Source organism: Antechinus flavipes, chromosome 1 (genome assembly GCF_016432865.1).
Source record: "Antechinus flavipes isolate AdamAnt ecotype Samford, QLD, Australia chromosome 1, AdamAnt_v2, whole genome shotgun sequence".
Lineage (NCBI taxonomy): Eukaryota > Metazoa > Chordata > Mammalia > Dasyuromorphia > Dasyuridae > Antechinus > Antechinus flavipes.
This window is the reverse complement of record NC_067398.1, coordinates 460,180,151-460,198,792: the sequence shown is the minus strand read 5'-3', so window position 1 is coordinate 460,198,792 and position 18,642 is coordinate 460,180,151. Positions and strand designations below refer to the sequence as shown.

At 35.5% G+C, this 18,642-nt stretch overlaps 1 long non-coding RNA gene across 1 annotated transcript; it reads right to left on the bottom strand.

The window, feature by feature from the left end:
* Positions 1-6,384: 6,384 nt before the first annotated feature.
* Positions 6,385-18,610, bottom strand: LOC127543822 (uncharacterized). The gene is made up of 2 exons (XR_007949314.1): positions 18,222-18,610; positions 6,385-9,326 (listed from the first exon to the last, which is right to left on the bottom strand). It is a non-coding gene; the product is annotated as an uncharacterized LOC127543822 (long non-coding RNA).
* Between the last annotated feature and the right edge of the window lie 32 nt (positions 18,611-18,642).

Sequence of the window (18,642 nt, the reverse complement as noted above, 5' to 3'; positions counted from 1 at the left end):
CATAAACCTTTTGTTCTTTGTTGTTTAGTTTGTGGAATTAGACTGTAATCTAGGAAATATGTCCTATTTTATACCAATTAAGATAGTCGCAGATAAAAAGAATTTTAGAATTGGAAGAGACCTACCTCACCTACCTCAAGCACCATCTTTTGCATGAAGCTTTTCCTAATAATCCACCCAATTGCTACTTTGTTATTTACCTCAAACATAGCAGAGAACACAAATGAGATAAGAAATGGGTTTGGGGAAAAGAGGTGGAATAAATGAATAGCAAGATAGCAAAGGGGGTCTTAATAGATGTAGAATACTGCATGTGATGTCAATTTTTAAAATGTGATTTGGTTTGCTCAATTTTTTTCTTCTTTTTTTTAAATAATTTGTTCTAAGAGACTGCTGACAGGAATATTCAGTAACTTCATATGTATGCCACATACTTTTTATATTCTTCTATGAGAATGCAAATATAATGCAAGCAGGAATTATTTCTTTATACTTGTAAACCCACTACTTAGCACAAAGTCTGGCATGGGATTAAGTGCTTAAAGTCTGTTGATATCACTCATTTTTATTGTCTTTTAAGAAGCTCACATCTGATTGGGGAGGAAAAAAGTAAATGCAAAGTAATTTGGGGGAAGAGGTGGGAGCACAAGACAAATAGGACAATCAGGAAAGGCTTCTTATAGGAAATAGTATTTAAATTGAGGTTTGAGGAGAGGTAGGGATTCCACTGTCAGGCAGAGGTGGGGAGGGAGAAAATACACTCTAGGTAAGGGGTGGTAATGTACGAGCAAAAGCAAATAGGTAAGTATGCAAAAATTAATATACAGGATAGTTTTATTACCTCTCCTTTTTCAAAATGTTATAAATCTTTTGTTTCCTGTAAAGATTCTTAGTGAAGAAAATGTAGATGATGTTTAAGATGCACTTCATTGATATTTAATAGTAAATGACTACTTCATCTGAAAATTTAATTTTTACAAAGACGCTTTCTGGGGAACTTTTTCAGACATTTTCTGAACTCAATTCCAACAAATAATACAATTTAATTCTTAATATTCAACATTCTCAAAAACCATATACTTCTTTTTGCCAAGTTCAAGAAATTACTTCTGAATAATTTTTAAAAATTTCATTTGTGCTACATGCATCAATTAATTTTCTTATGTCATTCATCTAAATCCATTTTCCTCCAAGATACACTTATTTTAAAAGTCTTGTCAAACACATAAGCAAGAAATTCCAGATTTAATTTTTAAAAATATTTTAATAAATTCATTGAATAAATGCATTTTATTGAAAATATCTGTAGAAATTTGGAAGGCAAGAATCTCATTCAAGTTACATACAACTTTCCACTAAAAATAGGTATGTTATTACTGGAAATGTTATAGATTAAATAAGATTTAACTTTGGAAATAGTTGAATAGGGTATTTTCTACAATTAACTTATTTAAAACATTACAGCTACTATTTAATGAATTTAAATATTATGTATGAAATGCCCAATAATAAAACAAATCAATAATTAAAATTATTTTTTTAGATTATACAATTCTGATCTACAGTATAAAATTTCCCAAGATCATTTCATAAATTCAAAAGGCTTAGAGCTACAAAGGCTATTAGACCCTCTCCAATCCAATCACATCATTTTAGATAAAGAAATTAAGGAGTTTACAGATAGGAAAACTAAAGAAAATCATAAATTAAGCAATTCGCCTGACATTACACTAACAAGTTCTCATTTCTACTTCCTAATACCTACTATTTTGAATACATTAGAAAAAAAGGGAACACTACAAAGAACATACAAAGATTTCTATGGATTTTGATACATAATTTTGTGAAGACATTGGATCACTTAATGATTTTTTAAAAAATAAATGGATGTTTCAATTTTGAATGTTCCTGTAATAAACAGAGGCCTCAGAAATGAAGTTGTTGATCTTTCTGTGCTGTTCCTTTGGTTGCTGTTTTATTAGCACTAGCAACTTCATTTAACACCCTGAGAACAAAAGGCATATAGCTCTTTAAAATTGATGAACCAACAAGCACATTTGATTTTTAAAATATTTCCTCTATCACTAATTGGTACCTACCTCATCGTATCGAAAAACAAACAAAAAACGCCCTCAATTTTATGGCTGAATTTGAATCTGAAACCAAAAAATCAAACATTCTTTACATCTTACCTGGGACCCCACATATTACTTTAGATAGGAATTATATTTGTAGCAATTAAGAAACTCTGGAAAGACTGGAAGTGGAGTCACACTAACACTAAAGTACAAGTAAAAAAATACTACAAAAGCATGTAAAGTTCTAATCAAATGAAATAACTTATATAATTCACTTTTATAAAAACAACAAAATGTAACTATTATTTCTATGCTGCTATAAATGGACATAATTGTCTGATTGACATAAATACAAATAGTATAAATTCGAAATGACCTAAAAGATTAGGTGGATTCTATATGCATATTGATTTTTTTTTATTAAGAGTTTGATATTAATTTCAAGGCAGCATATAATGTCTTAAAAGACTAAGTGAAGTTTTATGTTTCAACAGTACTAAGACTTTTGAGTAACCTGTATATCGTCATTTTTTAAAATGATTTGGTTGATAATGGAAAAAGCAAGCAAACCAAATGTGAGAAAGAAAATCTAATGCAAGAAATGACAAAATCAGGATTTAGAAAGATTTAATATTAAAATGAAAAAATTTACTTAAGTATTTCAAGGATCCATGAGTTTATTATTTTGTATACTTTGTCCATTTGGTACCCTCCACAACTGAATCTTTAAAGAGATGTTATGGTTGAAAAATTCTTCACCTTGCAGTCAAGTTGGATGATGAGTTCTTGTGTATTGATACACAGTTCATTACTGGATTCATAATTGAAATCGTTCAGGATGACAGGTCTAGACAGAACTTATTAGTCATAGTAATTAATTAACACAATCTTTGGGAAATTAGTATCACATGTGGCATCAGAGCAGGATTCCAATAAATTAAATTTAATAGGAATAAATATCAAGCACTGAATAAGGTTAAAAAACAAGCACATTAAAAACCTCTCATATATAGATATAGGATTAGGACCAATTAGTGCGGAACACTTTACCCTAAAGGATTTTTAGCTTGTAATTAGTTGTTTATAAACTTTATTTTGTGGGTTTAATTTTATAAGCAACTCTAAATAGGGAAACTACCTCTAATAGTATAGCCTGCATCAGCAACTATTCTGTAAGGTATAGTTTTAGTAGCTGTCTATGGCACTTAAAACACTAAATGACTTGCCCAAGGACACAGAGCCAAAGCCAGAAGTGGGATTGGAACCTAGTTTTGATTCCAAGGTCTCAGCCTCAATACCCTCTTCTAACAGGTTTTCCTAAAATTTTTTTTCTACTTCTGACCTCTTTTTGCCCAAGAAATTTTTATATGACCCCACTTACATAAAACATACAAATAAAAGATTTATTAATAATAAATTATAAAGAGATTTATTTTAAAACAATTCTTTGGTATACATAAAATCTCACCATTTATTAAAGACAAAAGCAAATTTACATACTGAGATAGATATGCTTATTTTTAATAAAGATTTAAATTTTGAAAGAATATCTGATATTTCAGGATATAGAGCATCTTCAGCATTTTACAAAGTTGATGGATATTTTGATTTTATAACTGTTAATGCTGAAAATGCTGCTATATATAAATATGTAGTATAAAATGGCAGAAGTATGTTTAGTGCCACTTCAGAAACTGTTGGAAACTTTGTCTTAATACCAAGCCAAAATTCATTTAACAACTATTTTAGGAAACTCAAATGTTAAACCGGTGTCACTTGTTAACTTGCCAAGTTTTTCTTAAGACAGATAACTGACATTTTTTATTTCAACTGAGCATTTTTTTATGAACGAATCCAACTTAGTTTTTTAGAATCAAAATTTGAAGGGAAGTATTTCTGAAACTCTCCAGGCACATTCAGATGATCACTTTTACAGTTAAATTTTTATTTAATAACCAATAATTTAATTATTATATTATCACATACATGTAATATATTAATTATATTATATATTAATAATTATAATACATAATTTTCAAGTATAAAATTATCTTTAGCTGTATACATTTCTAAAAAAACATTTTCCATTCTATTCTTTTTTTAGTAACTTTTTAAAAGTAAAGTTTCAATTTTATCCTGTAACATAAACAATTTTATATTTTTAAAAGATGTTTATTAAATCATTTTTTAAAAGTATCCAACAAGTAGTAATTTTTAAAGTCACAAATTATGAAAAAAATTAACAAAACCAGATTTCTGCTCAAAAATAACTTCATCTTTCAGTTTCAACAATCTGTTTAAACTTTGCTTTCTCTCAAGCCACCTTACCTGTGCTTACAATAATAAACTTTTGTAGATGTTATCAATATCTTTGCAAAGGCTTGAAAACAAACATTTATTAAGGGAACAGTTTTCAATAAAGTTAATGATTTTGAAAGTATCAAGAAGCACAATTTTTGCTACAAATTCAATAAGCATTGCTCCAGCACTGTCTGTACAGACTGCCAACACATTTTTTGCACCATAAATCCTCAATTGTAAAAAATTCATTGACTTTTTAAAAGATACGTCTGTATGCGTATGTGTGTGTATGTACACACACACATATATGTATACACACACACACACACACGTATGTCTTATCCTCTTGTGCCTTCCCAAAGGGTAAAAATACAGTAATTCCTCATATCTATTAACTTCATAAACATGTTACAAATATCAAGTATGGTAATAAGCTGCTGGACTGGTCATTACAAATTTCAGAAATTCTTTTGGAAACAGTATCACTTGATAAAAGAATTGTATTAATTTCATCCCCATAGTTTTCCCCATTAAGTTTATCTGACATTTTTTAAAGAGTTATTTGGAGTTGTGACTTGTCCAGAGTTGTACAATTTGTAGTAAGTGTTAAGTGTCTAAGAGCAGATTTGAATTTAGGTCCTCCTGACTCCAGGGCTAGTGCTCTATCCACTGTATCATCTAGCTGCCCCTATTTCTGATATTTTAATAGTAGCAAGTAACACAGGATCTTCTTCTATTGTGTAGGGCTTTTTAGGTTTTGCAATTAAATGTTTCATAAGATGCAAGTAAATAGTTTTTTAGTAACAACAATTTCCCCAAAATGTTGCCTTTTTTTTAATTTTAAAATTTTAAAAGTTATTCAAAATATTCCTCTTATTTGCTACAGCATATTCCATGGTTGGCATTTAGCTGTTTTAGATCCACTGGTTTCATGTTCTCCATAGCCAAAGCTTCATTACAAATTAAGCAAAGAGATTTTTCTACACCATAATCACTATTACAAGTAAAACCAAGTTGCAATTATTTGACATATTTTCTTTTCATTGTCAATTTAGGTGTACTATAATCTAGTCATGAAGTCTTTGCAACATTGATATCAGTATTTTTTTTACCTCTTCTGTATATATTTAAACAACTTATACAGAACTAAAACTTTTTTGTATAAAATAGAATTAAATATTGCTAATAATTTCTCAAATAAATACTAACCTTAGTTTATGAAATTACATTTATGATTAATTTGAAAAACTGATGTTCATACTTATATACACATACTATTAAAGGACTTTGCCTTGTTCCAATTAAACACTTATCTTTCTATAAAAGAAGAAAATAGTAATTTAAAAAATCAAACATTCTAACATAATACAATACAAATATATACCAATCTGATACTTACATTCTGAGGAATGATGATAGAAAATATTACAAATCTTTATTTTCCATAATTAAACTATTGTTTCTGTAAGAGCAGGAAACTTTGTATATATAGTAACAAAACAAAACAAAACAAACAAAAAACCCCCCACTGCAACTCATAACATAAAATAGTCTTGAATGTGAGCCAAGGTGTTATTGGCTGCATTTGTTGGTGCTGCATGGCATGTCAGCAGGACCAGTACAAAGTACGCATATATGTTCAGAACCAAGGCTGCAGAGATGATGCAACATTGGCAAGTGCTGCCAGAAGCACCTCCAATTCATTATGCATTTGATTTTGAATTAATTTTGGCTTATGTCTGATACAATTTTATTTAATTATGCAACTCCATATGGGTTGCGACCCCACAGTTCAAAAAGCTTTGTTCTATATCATACTTCCTCTCAGCAATCAAAAGTATGATGTAGCTAAAATTTTAAGTTGTCTCAGGAGAAATAATGTCTAATTCATGGGTAATAATTACTTACTGTATCCTATACCTGTCACAGTCAGTTCCGTTGAAGAGCATGAGACCAGTTTAAGCTCCTTTTCTCAGGAACAGATTAATGGGACAGAAGCCAGTGATGGTAAGAAAAAGACTTCACTTTATTGAGCAGCACAGCCTTTGTATTATATGATTCAGCAAGCATGATCAGTGAGCATTCCCCAATCACTATGCAGAAAACCTGCATGAGCACCTTGTAGACAGTGAAGGAACACCAATCAGAGGAGAGCCAACCCAGTGCATCAGCTGCTAACTGCCAAATAAGCAGTTCCATGGGAACATCCTTGCAGAGTCAGCAACTAGCTGTAAACCCTGGCTATTTCCCTGCTCACATGTACACATGCCAACTTCTTGTCATACCCTGAAAAGAAGGAAATGCCTTTCATTCCCATGGATTCACCTCACCATTCCCCCTTATTGTTTTTTAAGTCCATTGTGTGTGTGGGTCCACACAATAAAATAAATAAAATAACAATTATGACACTCCAATGTGTTCAATACCCCACCACCAACTGGAGGAATTATCAAACCAATTTATAATTTTTTTCTGTCATCTTATGTGGATTTCTTTCTGCATGAGAAAGAAGCTTTTTCAATGACTGAAGCCCAATTTGTACAAACTTTCTATATCATCTGCTATGGTGTTATTGAGGAATAGACCATTTAAATGCTTTCTGTTCTCATCTGAAGAATAATCTGACCTCAATTCATTGTATTGGAGATTCATCACATACAGATTCAGATTGTGTATTATCGTATTTCAAGCAGTTCAACTTCCACTCCTATTTTCAATGTAGGTTATCATCATATAAAATTGATTGTCTAGTTAGAAAATCCTACTGACATATTTTTAGCTAGTTCTTGACATACTGTACATGCACTATGCTATTCTATACTTCAGAAATAGATACTGTTAATGAAATAGATGATGCAATCAGAGCCACCAACAATGTGATACCTCAAATGACACAACTGATACATCGTTTAGTTCTGTGAACTACTGGATACTCTTTTTTTCTTATAATGATGTCAAATATGTGGTCTGTTTTGCTATACCACCAGTCTTCATTTTTGACTGGAATCATAGCTACATGGGTCCTAGTAATGACAAACATGGTCTGGGACTGACCAATTTCGGGCCTACGCATTTCATGATGAGTGTATGAAGGAGATCCCATTCTGAATGAATGAGATTCTCCCTGCTCAGAGAGGCAGGTTTAGAAGCGAAAGAATTCAATACACCAAATTCTGTGGCAAAAAGGTTTTATTTTTTTTTTTACTACATGCTTTCCCTTAGTGGGCAGATTTTCTTAATGAAGAAAATTTTTGCAAAGAATGACTGGCAAAGAACCACATTATTAGCAAATCTGGGGCAGTTTGAATTGATAATCAGACCAGGATTTTTCAATTGAATGAAAATTAGAATTTCCTGAATGAGGATGTGACTCACCAAAAGATCAATGGGAGTTGATTTGCCCTTGAATAATGCTTCTTAGCTCATCCTGGGAGGATGGGTCTTCCCTCTAGATTCCTTGGAGCCGGGGAGACACTGATCTCTCTTCTTTTGCACATCAAAGGAGACATGGTTTCAGTAATTATTTTACACAATTTTTCCAGAGTTCACTTGCATCATATTCAATAACAGTACAGTTTTTACAGATCACATTAAAATATTCACCTTGATTTGTAACATATAATTTCCCTACATAAATGCCTATTTTCTCTCTCTAAGCATGGCCTAGCTTCCATCACATGCCCTATCTTTGTTCCTGTTGTCCACGAATGAGTTCCTTCCATGTTCTATATTGAGTGCCCAATTCTTGTGTTATCACTACGTAATCCATGGCAAGGAGCACCTTCCACATGGATTCCCTATTGCTGGTATCCACATGAGCACAGGCAATTCTTTATAAGAATTGTTCCTTAATTATTTCTTAATTAATTAATAAAGAATTAATATTAATTCTTAATAAGAATGTTCCTTAGTTACATGCCAAGATTGAACAACATTCTCTGTCAAGTTCACACAAATACAAAAATGTCCAACACATGGTTCTAGAAAGGGCCACCCAAACTCATTATTCAGTTTGCAATTGTCCAATCCTCCTGCACATAAGACAGAAGTATTTGGGCAAGGCATCCTTTGCTCTCCTCAAAGGTAGACTTGGTGGAGCCCCATTCCTGGAACACTCATGTTGTATGTGCACTTGTACACAACATGGATGTGTTTTTCTTGTCCAACATAAAGGTGGAAATAAGGTAAGGCCTGTAAAGTTATACTTTACTGACAGTACCATTTTGTTCCCTGTTCCTTGCAACATGAATTAGTCACATACCAAATGAGATCCATTTCCCCAGAGTACCACATTAGGTAATTTTATCACCCCCCACAGTTATTCTCAGCCATGAAGGTCCATCATGATGGTCAATAATGATTCTCCCCTTTGGCAGCAGATGGAGATGGTGCCAACATTGCAAGAGCAATTATCATCTGTTGAATGGGTGTGTTCATCTTTCTTCTTGACAGGCATTGCCTTCTCCTGTGTCTTCTAGGTGTTAATGATAACCTTGGGATGTCTTGAAGGAACCTACTGTTCAGCTCCATCTGTTGAGATACAAGCATAGCCTGGTCCCCAGATTAATACCTTACGGGGGTCTTTTCACACGAGTTCCGTGTCTTTAGGGGGGCTTTTGTGTTTAGTGGCTTGATTAAGCCCTGTTGTGCCTTTTGATCTATAAAACTTCATAGCCCAACTCAGGTCTTGGGAACCAAATTTTACATAATATATAGTATATATGACTTTATCTATATCCCCCTGTGTCACTTGGTACACCCCAACTCCCCCTTTTTATTTTTGAAGGAAGCTCTTTATAGTTTGATTTGTATGTTCCATAATGGCTTGACCTGTGGGGTTATATAGTATGCCAAATATATAAGATATGCCATGATTGAGAAGAAACTGCTGAACAGTCTTGGATGCGTAGGGTGATGTGTTATCAGTCTTCATATTTTTGGGCAACCCTGCAATTGAAAAACAATGATATACATGGTGGATAACAAGAGGCAGCCTCTCCTCTCTGTAAAGTGGCCACAGTGAATCCTGAATAAGTATCCACTGTAACATGCGTTTTGGACTTTTTGTAATGTGTAATTATAAAGTTGTAAATTGTAAAAATAACATTTGTCAAATATTATTAGGTTTAAGCTCTTGTGGGTTAACACTTTTCTGAAGGGATGAGGGTTAATAAGGGACACAAGCAGTGTATCTTTTCATTATTTGCTTTGCTTCCTCTTTCTTTATATGAACTTTCTAAAAGATTTCTTGGAGATAAGACAATCAACATGAGCTTTTTCTGCTTTTTCTAAAGGGGTGATGATTGTATAAATTTCTAGGGCTGCATCAACTTATCTGTTACCCCCGAATATGGGTCCTTGTCAATGGTTTTGAAATCTCACATGTATAATAAAAAAGGGATTAACATGTTATTGGATTGTGTTTTGGACCAGTTTAAAAAGGGTAGTAATTTCCGACTGTCCCTTTTATGCTTGCTGTTTCTATTCTTTGTACAACCCCCACGGCATATTGGCTATCAGATATAAAATTTATAGAGAGTTCTAGCATAAGGGACTGCATTACAGCATACAACTCATTCTTTTGAATGGAAGCATAAGAAGTGGAATATACGTTCTTGGCAGAACATAAAATAGCCATCTTATAATCCCTTATAGCATCTATGAAAACATTTGAGCCAACTACAGGAGCAGATTTGTTAACTTTGGGAATAATCCACAACCAGCTTTCAAAGAACTTCACATAGGTTAGGACTCTCCCTGCTTTAATTTTATCTACTTCCAGCAGTTCAGTCCATGTGCCAATAAGAACTCCAATAGGCTTACACATGTTGATCCAGATGATGCCCTTTCTACCACTGATTTGTAAAACATGAACAAACACTTTCCTAATGATCTCATTTACATTATCTAAATAGGGTTCTATTACCTTTTTAACTTTTGACATATCTATCTATTCAATAATACTATCTCCTTAATGTATTATGCCTAAGAGTTGTTTTGGAGTGAGCAACACAAAGGTTTCAATGACTTTATGAATATCTCGCCTTCCAGTATGGGCATCATGGAACCTCCTTATAATCTCCTAAATACTAGTTATAGTCTCTCAGGACCATTGCCTAGAGGAGGTCAGTTAAGGGTTGCCTTTCAATATTTCATATAACGGCATCATGAAAGTATTAGGAATAGCAACTTGTGGCCTCAACCATTGTATATGCGCTACCATTTTTTGAAAGGCATTTAATGTATTTATGTGATTTGGTCTTATTTCTGGCACCCGTTGCATGATAGTGTCTTGACTCACTTTAAACTCTAAATAGTGATATGGGACTGCTTTTTGAACCTTATCTGGGGCTATCTTAAGTCCCAAGTCTTTGTCATAACTTTCAATATTTGTGTGTGGGATGGGTGCTAGACCCCCTTTTCCCAAATTAATTAATCAGAACCATCTTCAGATTTAAAGAGAAAGCATATATTTAGTCTTTGTAGGGAGAGATCCAGAATACTCAAGAGGCACCCCAGTTCCCACCATGTGCACAACCTGATCAGCAGGAAGTAGAATATCCGGTTGAATAGGAAAAGACCCAAGCCTTTTCAATGGATAGACTAAAAGGACATAACCATCCTTGACCAATGTTGTCTGCTTCCTGTGGGTCACATCACTTCCTGTGACTTCCTGAAACCTAAGGCCCAAGACCTTATCTTCTGGCTCTAGGAATAGGGATCATGTGACTTAGTTTCAAACTGAGAAAACTTCACCCAATCAATCCCATTCATTTGTTCTAATATATTGGGGATCAGGATAGCTACAAAGAATATCATCCATATAATGTAGCATGTAAGCATTGGGGTATTGTTGTCTCACTTCATTTATAGCCTTATCAAACATACCACTGACAAATTGTGGGACTGTTCTTCATTTCTTGGGGCAGCACTATCCACTAGCCCCTGAAAGTTGACAGTGGGAGTGGAAAAATTAAAATACTTCCAATCCTAAGGCTGCAAAGGTATGGAGTAAAAACAGTTTTTGATATCGATGATCCATAAAAGCCAACATCTGGGAATCATACTGGAGGAAGATAAGCCTGATTGTAAGGGGCCCATATCTCCCAATAAATCGTTAACTCGTCTCAGATCAGTTAACATTCTCCATTTTCCTAATTTCTTTTTGATAACAAACAATGGAAAATTCCATGGGTTCTGGGTCTCTACTATATGACCCAATTTCAATTGTTCTTTCTTTCTTTTTTTTTTTTTTTTTAAAGCAACTATCTTTTCAAGAGAGGGACTATTGGATTTCCATGACATTTTTGGGATGGTGATAGTCATGATTTGTGCAATGCCCCCTTCTAAAAATCTGTTGTGAGAACAAGACCCAAATCCTGTAGTATATCTCGACCCCAAAAATCGACACGTTGTCTTTGAACTACAGATGGCCTAATATGTCCTGGTTTCTCTTATTGTTTCAATTTTAGGGGGTGCAACGTGATACCTTGGTGTCCGATATGCTGCCTATCCCTGTAATCTTGACTCCTGCATCTGTGATAGGCCACCATGGAGGCCATTGATCAGATAGAACAGTTGGGTCAGCACTCATATCAATGAGTCCTTCCAAGACTACGTTTCCTATGTATTGTAGTAATAGATCTATTCACTTAAATAGATTGTATAAAGTAGGTGCCAACAACGGCCTGTGTTAGAAGCTGGCAGGGGTTGTTGTATGCCTTTATCCTCCATTTTAACTTGTAGCTCATTGGGAAGGATTATACCCTAAGCAATGCATCGTCCTTTTTCTATATATGTATCATCACTGTCCGTATTATACAAATTGAGAGTGGGTGGGATATAAGTTTAAAGCAGAATTTCTGGGATGGCCAGGGAATAAGATTGAGTAGGGGACAAGATAATCAAAATCCTTAGGTGATCTCCATTTGGATATCCTTGGAGTGGGACTTCACATACCATTATGGGTATGTGATCTTTTGGATCTCCTACAAAGGAGAATTAAGGTCAAGGTTCCCTGGCTGCCAAAGTGGCGTATTTGTTTTTCCATTCAGTATTGTTGCTGGCAATAGTCTGAGCAGTTATTCCCCAAGACTGACTGGTTTGCAGGGCCCCAAACCTTGTTTCCCTGACACTGGCATCCAGTGTCCCATGCATTTACATTTTGGGCAAGGCGTCCAAGGGTGATACCCCTTTTGAGACCCTTGGGCTCCAACTCTGCACTCTCGATTAAAATGACCTGATTTCCCACATTTAAAGCATATTCCTTTTCCATTATTTTGAGTGTTGACTATAAACTCAGCCATGAATTATCTTTCCTCAACCCAATCATGGCCTCTTCACAATTGGTATTACAGTTTTCCCTCACCAAGATTTTCAGTATCCTGTCACCCCTCTATCCCCCATTGCTCAGGCCATGGCTTCTTGTAACCAGGCCACAAAATCAGTGAAGAGCTTGTCAACCTTCTGTCTTATTTGGATGAAGCTCTCCTTGTCAGCCTTTTCAATTGGTATTTTGCTTCATACCTTCTGTGCACATTGTGAAATGTACAAATATGCTTCTTCTATGAAATTCAACTGTGGTGGTGTGCCTTCCTGTCCCACTCAGTTGTTCAAAGACTACAATCATGTTAGGACCCTGTGCTAGCTGAGCTACAAGTTGTCTGGCTTTTTGGACAAATTCATTCATCCAGAATACAGATTGATCAGGGGAGAGAATGGCCTTTAGCTAATGCCTTCCAATTATTAGGGTACAGAATTGTCCTTGATACATTCTCCAGCTGGTACATAACAAAAGGAGCTATAGGCCCATATTTTTGGACAGTCTTTCAAACTGCTTATTGTTTTAAAAGAAAGGGGTCCATGACCCCTTCTTCTCTGCCCAGGATTAAAGGTAAAGCATCACCTTCCTCTAGGATCGAAAGAGACACCCCTCCCCATCCCAAGCACTAATATTTTCATTCTGTTCTTGGGTATTTCTTAGGTTTGTTGTAATGCCGATTCCATTTTGTTTCCATTAGGGGGCATCCTGCTCTTTCTATTGTTATCTATACTTCCTTCCCTATCTGTATTTTATGCTGCGCCATAAGTTCCTCTTTTCCTAGTTGTCTTTTTATCTGTGTCACCGATTCCTTCCTTTTTTGAGGAACCTGTGACGCATCCACATTATCATCATCTGGGGATGTCTCAGTACTGCTAGGTTCAGATATAAGCAAGAATAGCTTGGGGCTGAAGGTGGTGGTAGCTGCCATTCTAAAATGAAATTCATCAACTTTCCTAATTTCCCCCTCTTTCAAAACTTTCTTTTTTTGGGGGGGAGAGGAAGGCACAGCTCTCCTCATGTTTTATATTCATAATCCTTAACTTATATCGAACTTCTCATTTTCTCTCACTTCATATATCCAACTAGTTAGAAATTCTTGCCATTTCTACCTTAAGACATCTTTCATATGGACCCCTTCTTTCTATTCATTCAGAAATTAGGAACCCTCAACACCTCTGGCCAAGATTATTACAATAGCTTCCTAACTGGTCCCCCTGACTCCCATTTCTCACCACTCCATTCAATCTACACAATATCACCAAAATAATTTTAAGAACAGATTCCACCATAAGTCTCCTAATTAGTTAATTTCAGAGGTTTTCTACTGTCTCAAGAACAAAAAACTATTTAGCTCTGGAAGCACTTCACAATCTGGTTTTAATCTATCTTTCCAGCCTCCAGCATAGTGGGACATAACCTGTCTTTGACACATATTATAATTGCCTATCTCTGTACGTTTGCAATGGCAAGCTCCCAGGCTAGAATATAGCATTACTTCCAACTCAACATCTCCTCACACAATCTTCTACATCAAGCCATACCTGAGGTCCCATATGCTAGTGCCGTCCCTCACATGTAACTCCTTTCGTTTGTATGTATATGAAATATGTATTTATTAACTTTAAGCTGTATGTGTTTTTATATGAATTACATGGATATGATGATTTACTAGGTTTGGGGGATACTTTTCTCCCTGTTCTCCTTCCATTTGAATGATGCTTTTTAGGCACTTTTACTGAATCCTTGCCTACACCATGCCCTCTAATTGTAGGTGTTGGGCAGCTAGTTCTCAGGCTCTATTCTCTTCTATATTACTTCACTTATCAGTAAGATCAGTATAAATGATCTTATCACCTCTCAAGGATTTAATTACCATCTCTATACTGATCATTCTCCTATCTAGCAGTCCTAACCCTAATTGTTATGGGTCAGAACTCTGTACTTGAAAGAAGGATTCTTTTAAGGTGTTAAGTCAATGGAATTGATAAGACAATGGTTATCTAGTTTAGCAAAGTGCTTAATAGTTCTGTAGTTCAATATGATTAATTTAATCTTACAACAAATAATGGTTTCCTAGTGATATAATGATTGGTTTATATTCAGTATACTCCATATAAGCTGGGACAAACTCAGCCAAAGAAATTCTCTCCATCTCACACCACTGTGGCGGCTGGCCTGTCTTGTCCTCCTGCATTTCTTCCAATGAGACCAAGCTAGCCCAGGCCCTAGGCAAGGAGACAATCAAGAACTTGGACTAACACTTGGCTATTCTCGTGGTGATTAATCTGTTGAAATGAAGGCTGTTCCAAGCCCACCAGAAAACCAACCAGAACCTTACATCTAATCTATAGGCAGACCTCCAACTTCACCTCTCCAACCTTTCAGACATCTTAAACAACAAGTCCCAAATAACTCTCTTTACCGTTTCTCCTAAATTCTCTTTATGTTCACCTCTACTACTATAGAGAGCAACATTACTCATGCCATTTCTCAGGCTCATCATCTAATAATTATCTTTGACTACACCATCTCTTATGCTCTCTAATCAAGCTCTTATCAAAGTCAACTGGTTTCCCCTTTGCAACATCTGTGGGCTATGCCCTCTTCTCTCCTCTGACACTGTCCTGACTTAGGTCAGACTTTTATCAGTTCACACCTGGACCATTACAGCACACTTGTAGCTTGCTTCTTGTCTCCTCCTCTCCCCGCATCATTTTCTATTTAGCCATCAAAGTGGTTTTCCTGAAGTGTAGGCCTAACCATGTCTACTCCAGTCATTCACTTATGGCCTCCTGGGTCAAATACAAAAAATCCTCTTATTTGGAATTCAAAGGCCTTGCAAAGAGATTCGATAGAAACAGCTCTAAGCATTTTCACTGGCTTCCCTATTCCTGGAATCATCTTCCTACTCACCTTCTAGGTACCTTTATGCCCCAAATATAATCCCATCTTTTACTTGAACTCTTCCCCAATTTCCCTTCATTCTAATGCCTTCCCAGTCCTAATCATTTCCTATTTATTCCACATAAGTCATGCTTTGGATGTTTACTTGTATTTTGCCTCCTGCATTAGATTGTAAGCTCCTTAAGGGGAAAGGCAATCTTTGGCCCCTTTTATATTCCCAGTGGTTAGCAACACACCTGGAACAGAGTATGTCAAATCATCTTATATACAGAATGAATAAAGCAATTGAGAATGTATAAAATTTGGAAAAAATTTTGGGAGTCAGAATAATTACAAAATTTAAAAGTAGTTTAAAATAAACTCAAAAAATGTAAAACTCAGAAACTGTAATTTGGGTAGCTTAATTGAAATTATGAATGAAATCTGCAAGGAAGGTAGAATTTAACTAAATAAAAAGAACAATTTAGGTCATCAAACAATGGCAGGTTTTCTAAGAAGGGAAGGCCTCCTTTTATTTCTCAAAGAAGTATGCAATCTGAAGTTGGCTGATCTTGTTTAAAAAAAAAAAAAAGCTATAAAGAGGAATTTTTCCATCGAATAAGAAGACTAGACTCCAAATAACATTTAAGATCCCTATCTAAATTTTCCTGGGTGTTTCTAATAAGCTAAAGAACAGATGTGCAAAATTATTTCTTTATGCTTCTGTGGTACTCAAAAATTTTATTTATTTTCATATAATATTTGATAGTAAATTTAATGCCACTTTTAATGTTTTATAGTTTTATGTACATGTTTTTACCTGTTTTATAGGCATGATATTTACATTATTTTGTAATTGAGAAAAAGTGCTGTTATTTACATTCCATGAAAGCTAGGTTCCACTATACCCAAAGGGCTATAAAACTGTATACCTTTTGGTCTAATATTATTTCTACTGGATCTGTTTCTCAAAGAGATCATAAAAGAGGGGGAAAAAACCCACAATTGTTTGTGGCAGCTCTAATACAATGGCAAGGAAATAGAAATTGAATGGATGCCCATCAGTTGGGGAATGGCTGAAATTAATGTAATGGAATACTACTGTTCTATAAGAAATGATGAATAGGCTGATTTCAGAAAAGCCTGGAAAGACTTATATGAACTGATGCTAAGTGAGCAGAACCAAAAGAACATTGCACAAGATTATATGATGAACACTATGATGGACTTTCTCTTTTCCACAAGGAAGGAAATCAAGGCAATAGACTTGGGGATGGAAAGTGCCAAAGAGATCTTTGGAGACTGAAAGTGGATCAAAGCATAGTATTTTCACTTTTGTTATTTTTTCTTCTTCTTGTGGTTTCCCCCTCCCCTCCCCCATCTGATTTTTCTTGTGTAGCATTTCAATATAAAAATGTCTGGAAGAATTGCACATTTAACCTATGTTGGATTCCTTGCTGTCTAGGGAAAGGGAGAAAAATATGGAACACAAGGTTTTGCAAGGGTGAATGTTGAAAACTATTTTTGCATGTGTTTAGAAAAATAAAATGCTACTAATAAAAAATTCTCATTTCCAACTAGAAACATAATCTTGGGCAAATCAATTCGTTCCAATCAATGACTTTCATCTATTAAATGAAAAATTTCCAAAAAATTTAAGGGCATTTAAAAAAGATCAGGTCACACAAGTGGAAATGTGTATATAGGATATATCTTTTTAAAGAAGGATTACTAATCCAAGCATGGAATAATAGCAGTACAAGGTAGCTAAGTATGGCTGGTCTGCTTAAAATCCCTTTATATTGGACAATTAAAAAATCTTTTTTGCTAAGAATGGAGAAAGGGGGGGGGGGCATTGTTCTGCACTAAACATGAGGTAGAACATCATATGTTGAAAGCCTGAAGATCATAAGATTATTAACTCAGGGACTAACACATCATAACCCATCGCCACCCCTTCCTTCTACCAACTCCCACAACACACAGAATAATTTCTGCAGAAAAGGCTGTCTTACTCTCCATAAAATTTAAGAATACCTGAGATATACATATACACTGAGGTCCAGATTAGTGCAAATTACTAATTCTTCTTTGGCGGTAGAGTTAATTCAAATTTACCCGGCATATTTCCGCAGGGCTGGAATCAATTATCATATTTTTTATAATCACAATTTCTAATCCATACAACCACTAGAAGAATTATTTTTTTCAAACTAATTGGGGCCTAGGGGTAACTAATCTCACAGGGTTGTAAGACAGTTCAAATGAGGTAAATTATAAAAACATGGATTTACATACCAGAAAGTGCTACAGAAATGATCATTACCGTGAACATAAGGGGAGAAACGGGAAGATTAAACTAGGCTCCATTTTTTTTTTAAAGAATTAAGCTTCACACAAAGGTATTTTTATCTTGCTTTGACTATTGGAGTCGTAAGAAAGGGAAAAATGGGGCTGAGCACCACGGGCGGTCTTCGGGAACACCAGTTGCTAAAATATAAATTTAAGGGATGCCCAGAGGTATTCACTCCACCAGCCTTGACCCAACGTCCCTCAGCACGGGTCCCCAGGACAATTTTCTAAGTCGAGAATATAGAATTTAGGGAGCCATCCGCCCATGGGCTGCACCCACTTACCTGAGGAACGAGGCGCAGGGTGTGGGGAAGGGAACCTGAGCCGCTCCTCCTCGACTGACTCCTGGGGTTGGGACCAGGACCCCAGGCCCAAGCTCCGCCAATAGGCCCAAGTTAGTGACTGCGCCGGCCTCAGAAGCCTCGCCTCACCCAGCCTCACCACCCTGAGGTGACCTCAGACTGCACACAAGGAAGATACACCACAGCCGTAGACTCCCGCGCGTGCGCATCAGGACAACACGTGCCTAACGTGTGTCTCACGTGCCTCAAATCTTCTTGCTTTTCTATTTTCTCGGCTAGGAGGAGGATATTAGTAAACTCAAGCGCAACACGTCCCGAGCTCTCCGTCCCTGCCCCGGCCTCACAGAAGGGTAAAACGTTTCTGCGCGTATGTCCTGGTTGACGCGATTCCGTTTCCGCTTCC